This window comes from Triticum aestivum, unplaced genomic scaffold (assembly GCF_018294505.1).
Source record: "Triticum aestivum cultivar Chinese Spring unplaced genomic scaffold, IWGSC CS RefSeq v2.1 scaffold19435-4, whole genome shotgun sequence".
Classification (NCBI taxonomy): Eukaryota; Viridiplantae; Streptophyta; class Magnoliopsida; order Poales; family Poaceae; genus Triticum; species Triticum aestivum.
In genome coordinates, this window is record NW_025228059.1 from 203719 (window position 1) to 216987 (window position 13269).

A 13269-nucleotide genomic window follows, 5' to 3' on the forward strand; every position below is an offset into this window, starting at 1 on the left:
CTATAACATATCAGGGATAGTTATGATGATCCTTGAGCTATTCGCGATGTTTGACACCGCGAAAGTAGAAATCAAGAAGGAGCATCAATTGTTGATGGTTAGTTAAACCACTAGTTTAAGAAGGGCAAGGGCAAAAGGGATACTTCATGAAACAACAAGTCATTTGCTGCTCTAGTGAAGAATCCCAAGGTTGAACCCAAACCCGAGACTAAGTGCTTCTGTAATGAGAGGAACGGTCACTGAAGCAGTACTACCCTAGATACTTGGTAGATGAGAAGGCAGGCAAGGGTCGATAGAAGTATATTGGATATACATTATATGAATGTGTACTTTACTAGTACTCCTAGCAGCACCAGGGTATTAGATACCAGTTCGGTTGCTAAGTGTTAGTAACTCGAAATAAAAGCTGCGGAATAAACGGAGACTAGCTAAAGGTGAGATGACGATATGTGTTGGAAGTGTTTCCAAGGTTGATGTGATCAAGCATCGCATGCTCCCTCTACCATCGAGATTTGGTGTTTGCGTTGAGCATGATTGGATTATGTTTATCGCTATACGGTTATTCATTTAAGGAGAATAATGGTTACTCTGTTTATTTGAATAATACCTTCAATGGTCTTGCACCTAAAATGAATCTCGATCGCAGTGATACACATGTTCGTGCCAAAAGATATAAAATAGTAATGATAGTACCACATACTTGTGGCACTGCCATTTGAGTCATATTGGTATAGAACGCATGAAGAAGCTCCATGTAGATGGATCTTTGGACTCACTCGTTTTTGAAAAGATTGAGACATGCGAATCATGTCTATTGATATATATGCATGAAGAGACTCCATGCAGATGGATCGTTTGGACTCACTTGATTTTGAATCACTTGAGACATGCAAATCATACCACATGGGCAAGATGACTGAAAGACCTCGTTTTCAGTAAGATGGAACAAGAGAGCAACTTATTGGAAGTAATACATTTTGATGTATGCAGTCCAATGAGTGCCGAGGCATGCAGTGGATATCGTTATGTTCTTACTTCACAGATGGTTTGAGTAGATGCTGAGTGTATTTACTTGATGAAACACAAGTCTGAATTATTGAAAGGTTCAAGTAATTTCAGAGTGAAGTTGAAGATCGTCGTGACAAGAGGATAAAATGTCTGTGATATGATCATAGAGATGAGTATCTGAGTTACGAGTTTGGCACACAATTAAGACATTGTGGAAAGTGTTTCACAATTAATACCGCCTGGAACACCATAGTGTGATGGTGTGTCCGAACATCATAACTGCACCCTATTGGATATGGTGCATACCATGATGTTTCTTATCGAATTACCACTATCGTTTATGGGTTAGGCATTAGAGACAACCGCATTCACTTTAAAAGGGGCACCACGCAATTCCGTTGAGACGACACCGTTTAGAGAAACCTAAGTTGTCATTTCTTAAAAGTTTGGGGCTGCGATGCTTATGTGAAAAGGTTTCAGGCTGATAAGCTCGAACCCAAAGCGGATAAATGCGTCTTCATAGAATACCCAAAACAGTTGGGTATACCTCCTATTTCAGATCTGGAAGCAAAAGTAATTGCTTCTAGAAACAGGTCCTTTCTCGAGGAAAAGTTTCTCTCGAAAGAATTGAGTGGGAGGATGGTGGAGACTTGATGAGGTTATTGAACCATAAACTTCAACAAGTGTGTAGTAGGGCACAGAAAGTTGTTCCTGTGGCACCTACACCAATTGAAGTGGAAGCTTATGATAGTGATCATGAAGCTTCAGATCAAGTCACTACCAAACCTCGTAGGACGACGAGGATGCGTGCTACTTCAGAGTGGTACGTGATCCTGTCTGAGATATCATGTTGTTGGACAATACTGAACCTACGGGCTATGGAGAAGCGATGGTGGGCCCATATTCCAACAAATGGTTAGAAGCCATGAAATCCGAGATAAATGGATCTTTAAGAAGAAGACGGACGTGGACGGTAAGGTTACCGTCTGTGAAGCTCGACTTGTGGCAAAGAGTATTTTCACAAGTTCAAGGAGTTGACTACGATGAGATTTTCTCATCCGTAGCGATGCTTAAGTCCGTCGGAATCATGTTAGCATTAGCTGCATTTATGAAATCTGGCAGATGGATGTCAAAACAAGTTTCCTTACCAGTTTTCGTAAGGAAAGGTTGTATGTGATACAATCGAAAAGATTTTGTCCTAAGGATGCTAAAAGGTATGCTAGCTCCAGCGATCCTTCCATGGACTAGAGCAAGCATCTCGGAGTCAGAATATACACTTTGATGGAGTGATCAAAGTTTTTGGGTTTATACAAAGTTTGTTAGAAACTTGTATTTACAATAAAGTGAGTGGGAGCGCTACAACATTTCTGATAAGTATATGTGAATGACATATTGTTGATCCGAAATGATGTAAAATTTCTGGAAAGCATAAAGGGTTGTTTGAAAGGAGTTTTTCAAAGGAAGACCTGGATAAAGCTGCTTACATATTGGGCATCAAGATCTATAGAGATAGATCAAGACGCCTGATGATAGTTTCAAAGAACGCACACCTTGACATGATTTTGAAAGAGTTCAAAATAGATCAGCAAAGAAGGGGTTCTTGGCTGTGTTACAAGGTGTGAGTATTGAGTAAGACTCAAGACCTGACCACAGCAGAAGAGAGAGAAAGGACGAAGGTCGTCCCCTATGCTTCAGACGTAGGCTCTACAGTATGCTATGTTGTGTACCGCACATGTAGTGTGCCTTGCCATGAGTTGGTCAAGGGGTACAATAGTGATCCGGGAATGGATCACATGACAGCGGTCGAACTTATCCTTAGTATCTAGTGGACTAAGAAATTTTCTCGATTATGGAGGTGAAAAGGAGTTCGTCGTAAAGGGTTACGTCGATGCGAACTTTGACACTAATCCGGATGACTCTGAGTAAGTAAACCGGATTCGTATAGTAGAGCAGTTATTTGAAATGGCTCCACGTAACGCGTGGTAGCATCCACAAGATGACATAGATATTCGTAAAGCACACACGGATCTGAAAGGTTCAGACCCGTTGACTAATAACCTCTCTCACAAGCATAACATGATCAAACCAGAACTCATTGAGTGTTAATCACATAGTGATGTGAACTAGATTGTTGACTCTAGTAAACTCTTTAGATGTTGGTCACATGGTGATGTGACCTGTGAGTGTTAATCACATGGTGATGTGAACTGGATTATTGACTCTAGTGCAAGTGGAAGACTGTTGGAAATATGACCTAGAGGCAATAATAAATTGGTTATTATTATATTTCCTTGTTCATGATGATCATTTATTATCCATGCTAGAATTGTATTGATAGGAAACTCAGATACATGTGTGGATACATAGACAACACCATGTCCCTAGTAAGCCTCTAGTTGACTAGCTCGTTGATCAATAGATGGTTACGGTTTCCTGACCATGGACATTGGATGTCGTTGATAACGGGATCACATCATTAGGAGAATGATGTGATGGACAAGACCCAATCCTAAGCCTAGCACAAGATCGTGTAGTTCGTTTGCTAAGAGCTTTTCTAATGTCAAGTATCATTTCCTTAGACCATGAGATTGTGCAACTCCCGGATACCGTAGGAATGCTTTGGGTGTACCAAACATCACAACGTAACTGGGTGGCTATAAAGGTGCACTACAGGTATCTCCGAAAGTGTCTGTTGGGTTGGCACGAATCGAGACTGGGATTTGTCACTCCGTGTAAACGGAGAGGTATCTCTGGGCCCACTCGGTAGGACATCATCATAATGTGCACAATGTGACCAAGGAGTTGATCACGGGATGATGTGTTACGGAACGAGTAAAGAGACTTGCCGGTAACGAGATTGAACAAGGTATCGGGATACCGACGATCGAATCTCGGGCAAGTAACATACTGATAGACAAAGGGAATTGTATACGGGATTGATTGAATCCTTGACATCGTGGTTCCTCCGATGAGATCATCGAGGAGCATGTGGGAGCCAACATGGGTATCCATATCCCGCTGTTGGTTATTGACCGGAGAGTCGTCTCGGTCATCTCTGCATGGTTCCCGAACCCGTAGGGTCTACACACTTAAGGTTCGGTGACGCCAGGGTTGTAGAGATATTAGTATGCGGTAACCCGAAAGTTGTTCGGAGTCCCGGATGAGATCCCGGACGTCACGGGGAGTTCCGGAATGGTCCGGAGGTGAAGAATTATATGTAGGAAGTCCAGTTTCGGCCACCGGGAAAGTTTCGGGGGTTATCGGCATTGTACCAGGACCACCGGAAGGGTCCCGGGGGTCCACCGGGTGGGTCCACCTATCCCGGAGGGCCCCATGGGCTGAAGTGGGAGGGGAACCAGCCCCTAGTGGGCTGGTGCGCCCCCCATGGGCCTCCCCCTGCGCCTAGGGTTGGAAACCCTAGGGGTGGGGGCGCCCCACCTGGCTTGTTTCCCCCCTTGGCCACCGCACCCCTTGTAGATGGGATCTCCAAGGCCGGCGCCCCCCGAGGTGGCCTATATATAGTGGAGGGGGAGGGAGGGCAGCAGTACCCTAGCCCATGGCGCCTCCCTCTCCCTCCCGTGACACCTCTCCCTCCCGTTAGTGCTTGGCGAAGCCCTGCCGGGATCCCCGCTACTTCCACCACCACGCCGTCGTGCTGCTGGATCTCCATCAACCTCTCCTCCCCCCTTGCTGGATCAAGAAGGAGGAGACGTCGCTGCTCCGTACGTGTGTTGAACGCGGAGGTGCCGTCCATTCGGCGCTAGGATCATCGGTGATTTGGATCACGACGAGTACGACTCCATCAACCCCGTTCTCTTGAACGCTTCCGCTCGCGATCTACAAGGGTATGTAGATGCACTCCTTCTTGGGGAACGTAGCAGAAATTCAAAATTTTCTACGCATCACCAAGATCAATCTATGGAGTAATCTAGCAACGAGGGGAAGGGGAGTGCATCTACATAACCTTGTAGATCGCTAAGCGGAAGCGTTGCAAGAACGCGGATGAGGGAGTCGTACTCGTAGCGATTCAGATCGCGGTTGATTCCGATCTGAGCACCGAAGAACGGTGCCTCCGCGTTCAACACACGTGCAGCCCGGTGACGTCTCCCACGCCTTGATCCAGCAAGGAGAGAGGGAGAGGTTGGGGAAGACTCCATCCAGCAGCAACACGACGGCGTGGTGGTGATGGAGGAGCATGGCAATCCCGCAGGGCTTCGCCAAGCACCGCGGGAGAGGAGGAGGAAGAAGAGGGGTAGGGCTGCACCGAAAGAGAGACGTTCTCATGTGTCTTGGGAGGCCCAAACCTCAACTATATATAGGGGGGGAGGGGGCTGCGCCCCCCCTTAGGGTTTCCACCCCCAAGAGGAGGCGGCCAGCCCTAGATCCCATCAAGGGGGGCGGCCAAGGGGAGGAGAGGGGGGGCGCCCCACTAGATGGGCCCTAAGGCCCATCTAGACCTAGGGTTTGCCCCCTCCCACTCTCCCATGCGCCTTGGGCCTTGGTGGGGGGCGCACCAGCCCACCTGGGGCTGGTCCCCTCCCACACTTGGCCCACGCAGCCTTCTGGGGCTCGTGGCCCCACTTGGTGGACCCCCGGGACCCTCCCGGTGGTCCCGGTACATTACCGATTTCACCCGAAACTTTTCCGGTGACCAAAACAGGACTTCCCATATATAAATCTTTACCTCCGGACCATTTCGGAACTCCTCGTGACGTCCGGGATCTCATCCGGGACTCCGAACAACATTCGGTAACCACGTACATACTTTCCCTATAACCCTAGCGTCATCAAACCTTAAGCGTGTAGACCCTACGGGTTCGGGAACCATGCAGACATGACCGAGACGTTCTCCGGTCAATAACCAACAGCCGGATCTGGATACCCATGTTGGCTCCCACATGTTCCACGATGATCTCATCGGATGAACCACGATGTTGAGGATTCAATCAATCCCGTATACAATTCCCTTTGTCTATCGGTATGTTACTTGCCCGAGATTCGATCGTCGGTATCCCTATACCGACTTTCAATCTCGTTACCGGCAAGTCTCTTTACTCGTTCCGTAACTCACATCATCCCGTGATCAACTCCTTGGTCACATTGTGCACATTATGATGATGTCCTACCGAGTGGGCCCAGAGATACCTCTCCGTTTACACGGAGTGACAAATCCCAGTCTCGATTCGTGCCAACCCAACAGACACTTTCGGAGATACCTGTAGTGCACCTTTATAGCCACCCAGTTACGTTGTGACGTTTGGTACACCCAAAGCATTCCTACGGTATCTGGGAGTTGCACAATCTCATGGTCTAAGGAAATGATACTTGACATTAGAAAAGCTCTTAGCAAACGAACTACACGATCTTGTGCTAGGCTTAGGATTGGGTCTTGTCCATAACATCATTCTCCTAATGATGTGATCCCGTTATCAACGACATCCAATGTCCATGGTCAGGAAACCGTAACCATCTATTGATCAACGAGCTAGTCAACTAGAGGCTTACTAGGGACATGGTGTTGTCTATGTATCCACACATGTATCTGAGTTTCCTATCGATACAATTCTAGCATGGATAATAAACGATTATCATGAACAATGAAATATAATAATAACCTATTTATTATTGCCTCTAGGGCATATTTCAACAGTCTCCCACTTGCACTAGAGTCAATAATCTAGTTCACATCACCATGTGATTAACACTCATAGGTCACATCACCATGTGACCAACATCCAAAGAGTTTACTAGAGTCAATAATCTAGTTGACATCACTATGTGATTAACACTCAATGAGTTCTGGTTTGATCATGTTATGCTTGTGAGAGAGGTTAGTAGTCAATGGGTCTGAACCTTTCAGATCGGTGTGTGCTTTACGAATATCTATGTCATCTTTGTGGATGCTACCACGCGCTACTTGGAGCCATTTCAAGTAATTGCTCTACTATACGAATCTGGTTTACTTACTCAGAGTCATCCGGATAGTGTCAAAGTTCGCATCGACGTAACCCTTTACGACGAACTCCTTTTCACCTCCATAATCGAGAAAATTCCTCAGTCCACTAGATACTAAGGATAAGTTCGACCGCTGTCATGTGATCCATTCCCGGATCACTATTGTACCCCTTGACCAACTCATGGCAAGGCACATTACATGTGCGGTACACAGCATAGCATACTATAGAGCCTACATCTAAAGCATAGGGGACGACCTTCGTCCTTTCTTTCTCTTCTGCTGTGGTCAGGTCTTGAGTCTTACTCAATACTCACACCTTGTAACACAACCAAGAACTCCTTCTTTGCTGACCTATTTTGAACTCTTTCAAAATCATGTCAAGGTGTGCGTTCTTTGAAAGTATCATCAGGCGTCTTGATCTATCTCTATAGATCTTGATGCCCAATATGTAAGCAGCTTTATCCAGGTCTTTCTTTGAAAAACTCCTTTCAAACAACCCTTTATGCTTTCCAGAAATTTTACATCATTTCGGATCAACAATATGTCATTCACATATACTTATCAGAAATGTTGTAGCGCTCCCACTCACTTTATTGTAAATACAAGTTTCTAACAAACTTTGTATAAACCCAAAAACTTTGATCACTCCATCAAAGCGTATATTCTGACTCCGAGATGCTTGCTCTAGTCCATGGAAGGATCGCTGGAGCTAGCATACCTTTTAGCATCCTTAGGATCGACAAAACCTTTCTGATTGTATCACGTACAACCTTTTCTTACGAAAACTGGTAAGGAAACTTGTTTTGACATCCATGTGCCAGATTTCATAAATGCAGCTAATGCTAACATGATTCCGACGGACTTAAGCATCACTACGGATGAGAAAATCTCATCGTAGTCAACTCCTTGAACTTGTGAAAATACTCTTTGCCACAAGTCGAGCTTCACAGACGGTAACCTTACCGTCCACGTCCGTCTTCTTCTTAAAGATCCATTTATCTCGGATTTCATGGCTTCTAACCATTTGTTGGAATATGGGCCCACCATCGCTTCTCCATAGCTCGTAGGTTCAGTATTGTCCAACAACATGATATCTCATACAGGATGACGCACCACTCTGAAGTAGCACGCATCCTCGTCGTCCTACGAGGTTTGGTAGTGACTTGATCCAAAGTTTCATGATCACTATCATAAGCTTCCACTTCAATTGGTGTAGGTGCCACAGGAACAACTTCCTGTGCCCTGCTACACACTAGTTGAAGTGACGGTTCAATAACCTTATCAAGTCTCCACCATCCTCCCACTCAATTCTTTCGAGAGAAACTTTTCCTCGTGAAAGGACTCGTTTCTAGAAACAATTACTTTTGCTTCCAGATCTGAAATAGGAGGTATACCCAACTGTTTTGGGTTTTCTATGAAGATGTATTTATCCGCTTTGGGTTTGAGCTTACCAGCTTGAAACTTTTTCACATAAGCTGCGCAGCCCCAAACTTTTAAGAAACGACAACTTAGGTTTCTCTAAACGGTGTCGTCTCAACGGAATTGCGTGGTGCCCCTTTTAAAGTGAATGCGGTTGTCTCTAATGCCTAACCCATAAACGATAGTGGTAATTCGATAAGAGACATCATGGTATGCACCATATCCAATAGGGTGTAGTTATGATGTTCGGACACACCATCACACTATGGTGTTCCAGGCGGTATTAATTGTGAAACACTTTCCACAATGTCTTAGTTGTGTGCCAAACTCGTAACTCAGATACTCATCTCTATGATCATATCACAGAAATTTTATCCTCTTGTCACGACGATCTTCAACTTCACTCTGAAATTACTTGAACCTTTCAATAATTCAGACTTGTATTTTATCAAGCAAATACACTCAGCATCTACTCAAACCATCTGTGAAGTAAGAACATAACGATATCCACTGCATGCCTCAGCACTCATTGGACTGCACACATCAAAATGTATTACATCCAACAAGTTGCTCTCTTGTTCCATCTTACTGAAAACGAGGCCTTTCAGTCATCTTGCCCATGTGGTATGATTTGCATGTCTCAAGTGATTCAAAATCAAGTGAGTCCAAACAATCCATCTGCATGGAGTTTCTTCATGCATATATACCAATAGACATGGTTCGCATGTCTCAATCTTTTCAAAAACGACTGAGTCCAAAGATCCATCTACATGGAGCTTCTTCATGCATTCTATACCAATATGACTCAAATGGCAGTGCCACAAATATGTGGTACTATCATTACTATCTTATATCTTTTGGCACGAACATGTGTATCACTGCGATCGAGATTCATTTTAGGTGCAAGACCATTGAAGGTATTATTCAAATAAACAGAGTAACCATTATTCTCCTTAAATGAATAACCGTATTGCGATAAACATAATCCAATCATGTTTATGCTCAACGCAAACACCAAATAACAATTATTTAGGTTTAACACCAATCTCGATGGTAGAGGGAGCATGCGATGCTTGATCAAATCAACCTTGGAAACACTTCCAACACATATCGTCATCTCACCTTCAGCTAGTCTCCGTTTATTCCGCAGCTTTTATTTCGAGTTACTAACACTTAGCAACCGAACCGGTATCTAATACCCTGGTGCTACTAGGAGTACTAGTAAAGTACACATTCATATAATGTATATCCAATATACTTCTATCGACCTTGCCTGCCTTCTCATCTATCAAGTATCTAGGGTAGTACTGCTTCAGTGACCGTTCCTCTCATTACAGAAGCACTTAGTCTCGGGTTTGGGTTCAACCTTGGGATTCTTCACTAGAGCAGCAAATGATTTGCTGTTTCATGAAGTGTCCCTTTTGCCCTTGCCCTTCTAGAAACTAGTGGTTTTACTAACCATCAACAATGCTCCTTCTTGATTTCTACTTTCGCGGTGTCAAATATTGCGAGTTGCTCAAGGATCATCATCTATCCTTGATATTTATAGTTCATCACGAAGCTCTAATAGCTTGGTGGCAGTGACTATGGAGAACCATCACTATCTCATCTGGAAGATTAACTCCCACTCGATTCAAGTGATTGTAGTACTCAGACAATCTGAGCACATGCTCAACGATTGAGCTTTTCTCCCTTAGTTTGCAGGCTTAAGAAACTTGTCAGAGGTCTCATACCTCTTAACGTGGGCACTAGTCTGAAATCCCAATTTCAGTCTTCGGAACATCTCATATGTTCTGCGACGTTTCAAAAACGTCTCTTGTGCCACAATTCTAAACCGTTAGCATTACGCACTGAACTATCACGTAGTCATCAAAACGTGTATGTCAGATGTTCCGCAACATCTACAGACGACGCTGAGGTTCAGCACTCCGAGCGGTGCATTAAGGACATAAGCCTTCCGTGCAGCAATGAGGACAATCCTCAGTTTACGGACCCAGTCCGCATAATTGCTACTACCAACTTTCAACTAAATTTTTTCTCTAGGAACATATCTTAAACAGTAGAACTAAAGCGTACGACATAATTTGCAAAGACCTTTTGACTATGTTCATGATAATGAAGTTCATCTGATTAATGAACTCCCACTCAGATAGACATCCCTCTAGTCATCTAAGTGATACATGATCCGAGTCAAACTAGGCCGTGTCCGATCATCACGTGAGACGGACTAGTCATCATCGGTGAACATCTCCATGTTGATCGTATCTTCTATACGACTCATGCTCGACCTTTCGGTCTCTTGTGTTCCGAGGCCATGTCTGTACATGCTAGGCTCGTCAAGTCAACCTAAGTGTTTTGCATGTGTTCCGAGGCCATGTCTGTACATGCTAGGCTCGTCAACACCCGTTGTATTCGAACGTTAGAATCTATCACACCCGATCATCACGTGGTGCTTCGAAACAACGAACCTTCGCAACGGTGCACAGTTAGGGGGAACACGTCTCTTGAAATTTTAGTGAGGGATCATCTTATTTAAGCTACCGTCGTTCTAAGCAAATAAGATGCATAACATGATAAACATCACATGCAATCAAATAGTGACATGATATGGCCAATATCATTTTGCTCCTTTGATCTCCATCTTCGGGGCACCATGATCATCTTTGTCACCGGCATGACACCATGATCTCCATCATTGTGTCTTCATGAAGTTGTCACGCCAACGATTACTTCAACTTCTATGGCTAACGCGCTTAGCAATAAAGTAAAGTAATTTACATGGCGTTATTCAATGACACGCAGGTCATACAAAAATAAAGACAACTCCTGTGGCTCCTGCCGGTTGTCATACTCATCGACATGCAAGGCGTGATTCCTATTACAAGAATATGATCAATCTCATACATCACATATATCATTCATCACATCTTCTGGCCATATCACATCACATAGCACATGCTGCAAAAACAAGTTAGACGTCCTCTAATTGTTGTTGCAAGTTTTTACGTGGCATGTATAGGTTTCTAGCAAGAACGTTTCTTACCTACGTAAGACCACAACGTGATATGCCAATTTCTATTTACCCTTCATAAGGACCCTTTTCATCGAATCCGTTCTGACTAAAGTGGGAGAGACAGACACCCGCTAGCCACCTTATGCAACTAGTGCATGTTAGTCGGTGGAACCTGTCTCACGTAAGAGTACGTGTAAGGTCGGTCCGGGCCGCTTCATCCCACGATGCCGCCGAAACAAGATAAGACTAGTAACGGCAAGTAAATTGACAAAATCGACGCCCACAACTACTTTGTGTTCTACTCGTGCATAGAAACTACGCATAGACCTAGCTCATGATGCCACTGTTGGGGAACGTAGCAGAAATTCAAAATTTTCTACGCATCACCAAGATCAATCTATGGAGTAATCTAGCAACGAGGGGAAGGGGAGTGCATCTACATACCATTGTAGATCGCGATGCGGAAGCGTTGCAAGAACGCGGATGAAGGAGTCGTACTCGTAGCGATTCAGATCGCGGTTGATTCCGATCTAAGCGCTGAACCACGGCGCCTCCGCGTTCAACACACGTGCAGCCCGGTGACGTCTCCCACGCCTTGATCCAGCAAGGAGAGAGGGAGAGGTCGGGGAAGACTCCGTCCAGCAGCAGCACGACGGCGTGGTGGTGGTGGAGGAGCGTGGCACTCCAGCAGGGCTTCGCCAAGCACCGCAAGAGACGAGGAGGGAGAGGGGTAGGGCTGCGCCATAGAGAGAGATGTTCTCATGTGTATGGCAGCCCCAAAACCCCCTCTATATATAGGGGAGGGGGAGGGGCTGCGCCCCCATCTAGGGTTCCCCCCAAGGGGTGCGGCCAGCCCTAGATGGGAGTTGGAGGGGCGGCCAAGGGGGGAGAGAGGGGGGCGCACCACTAGGTGGGCCTTAGGGCCATCTGAGCCTAGGGTTTCCCCCTTCTCCCCCTTCCTGCGCCTTGGGCCCCTTGTGGGAGGCGCACCAGCCCACCTAGGGGCTGGTCCCTTCCCACAGTTGGCCCACACAGCCCTCTGGGCCAGGCGGCCCCACCTGGTTGACCCCCGGGACCCTCCCGGTGGTCCCGGTACGTTACCGATAGCACCCGAAACTTTTCCGGTGACCAAAACAGGACTTCCCATATATAAATCTTTACCTCCGGACCATTCCGGAACTCCTCGTGACGTCCGGGATCTCATCCGGGACTCCGAACAACATTCGGTAACCACGTACATACTTTCCCTATAACCCTAGCGTCATCGAACCTTAAGCGTGTAGACCCTACGGGTTCGGGAACCATGCAGACATGACCGAGATGTTCTCCGGTCAATAACCAACAGCCGGATCTGGATACCCATGTTGGCTCCCACATGTTCCACGATGATCTCATCGGATGAACCACGATGTTGAGGATTCAATCAATCCCGTATACAATTCCCTTTGTCTATCGGTATGTTACTTGCCCGAGATTCGATCGTCGGTATCCCTATACCTTGTTCAATCTCGTTACCGGCAAGTCTCTTTACTCGTTCCGTAACTCACATCATCCCGTGATCAACTCCTTGGTCACATTGTGCACATTATGATGATGTCCTACCGAGTGGGCCCAGAGATACCTCTCCGTTTACACGGAGTGACAAATCCCAGTCTCGATTCGTGCCAACCCAACAGACACTTTCGGAGATACCTGTAGTGCACCTTTATAGCCACCCAGTTACGTTGTGACGTTTGGTACACCCAAAGCATTCCTACGGTATCTGGGAGTTGCACAATCTCATGGTCTAAGGAAATGATACTTGACATTAGAAAAGCTCTTAGCAAACGAACTACACGATCTTGTGCTAGGCTTAGGATTGGGTCTTGTCCAT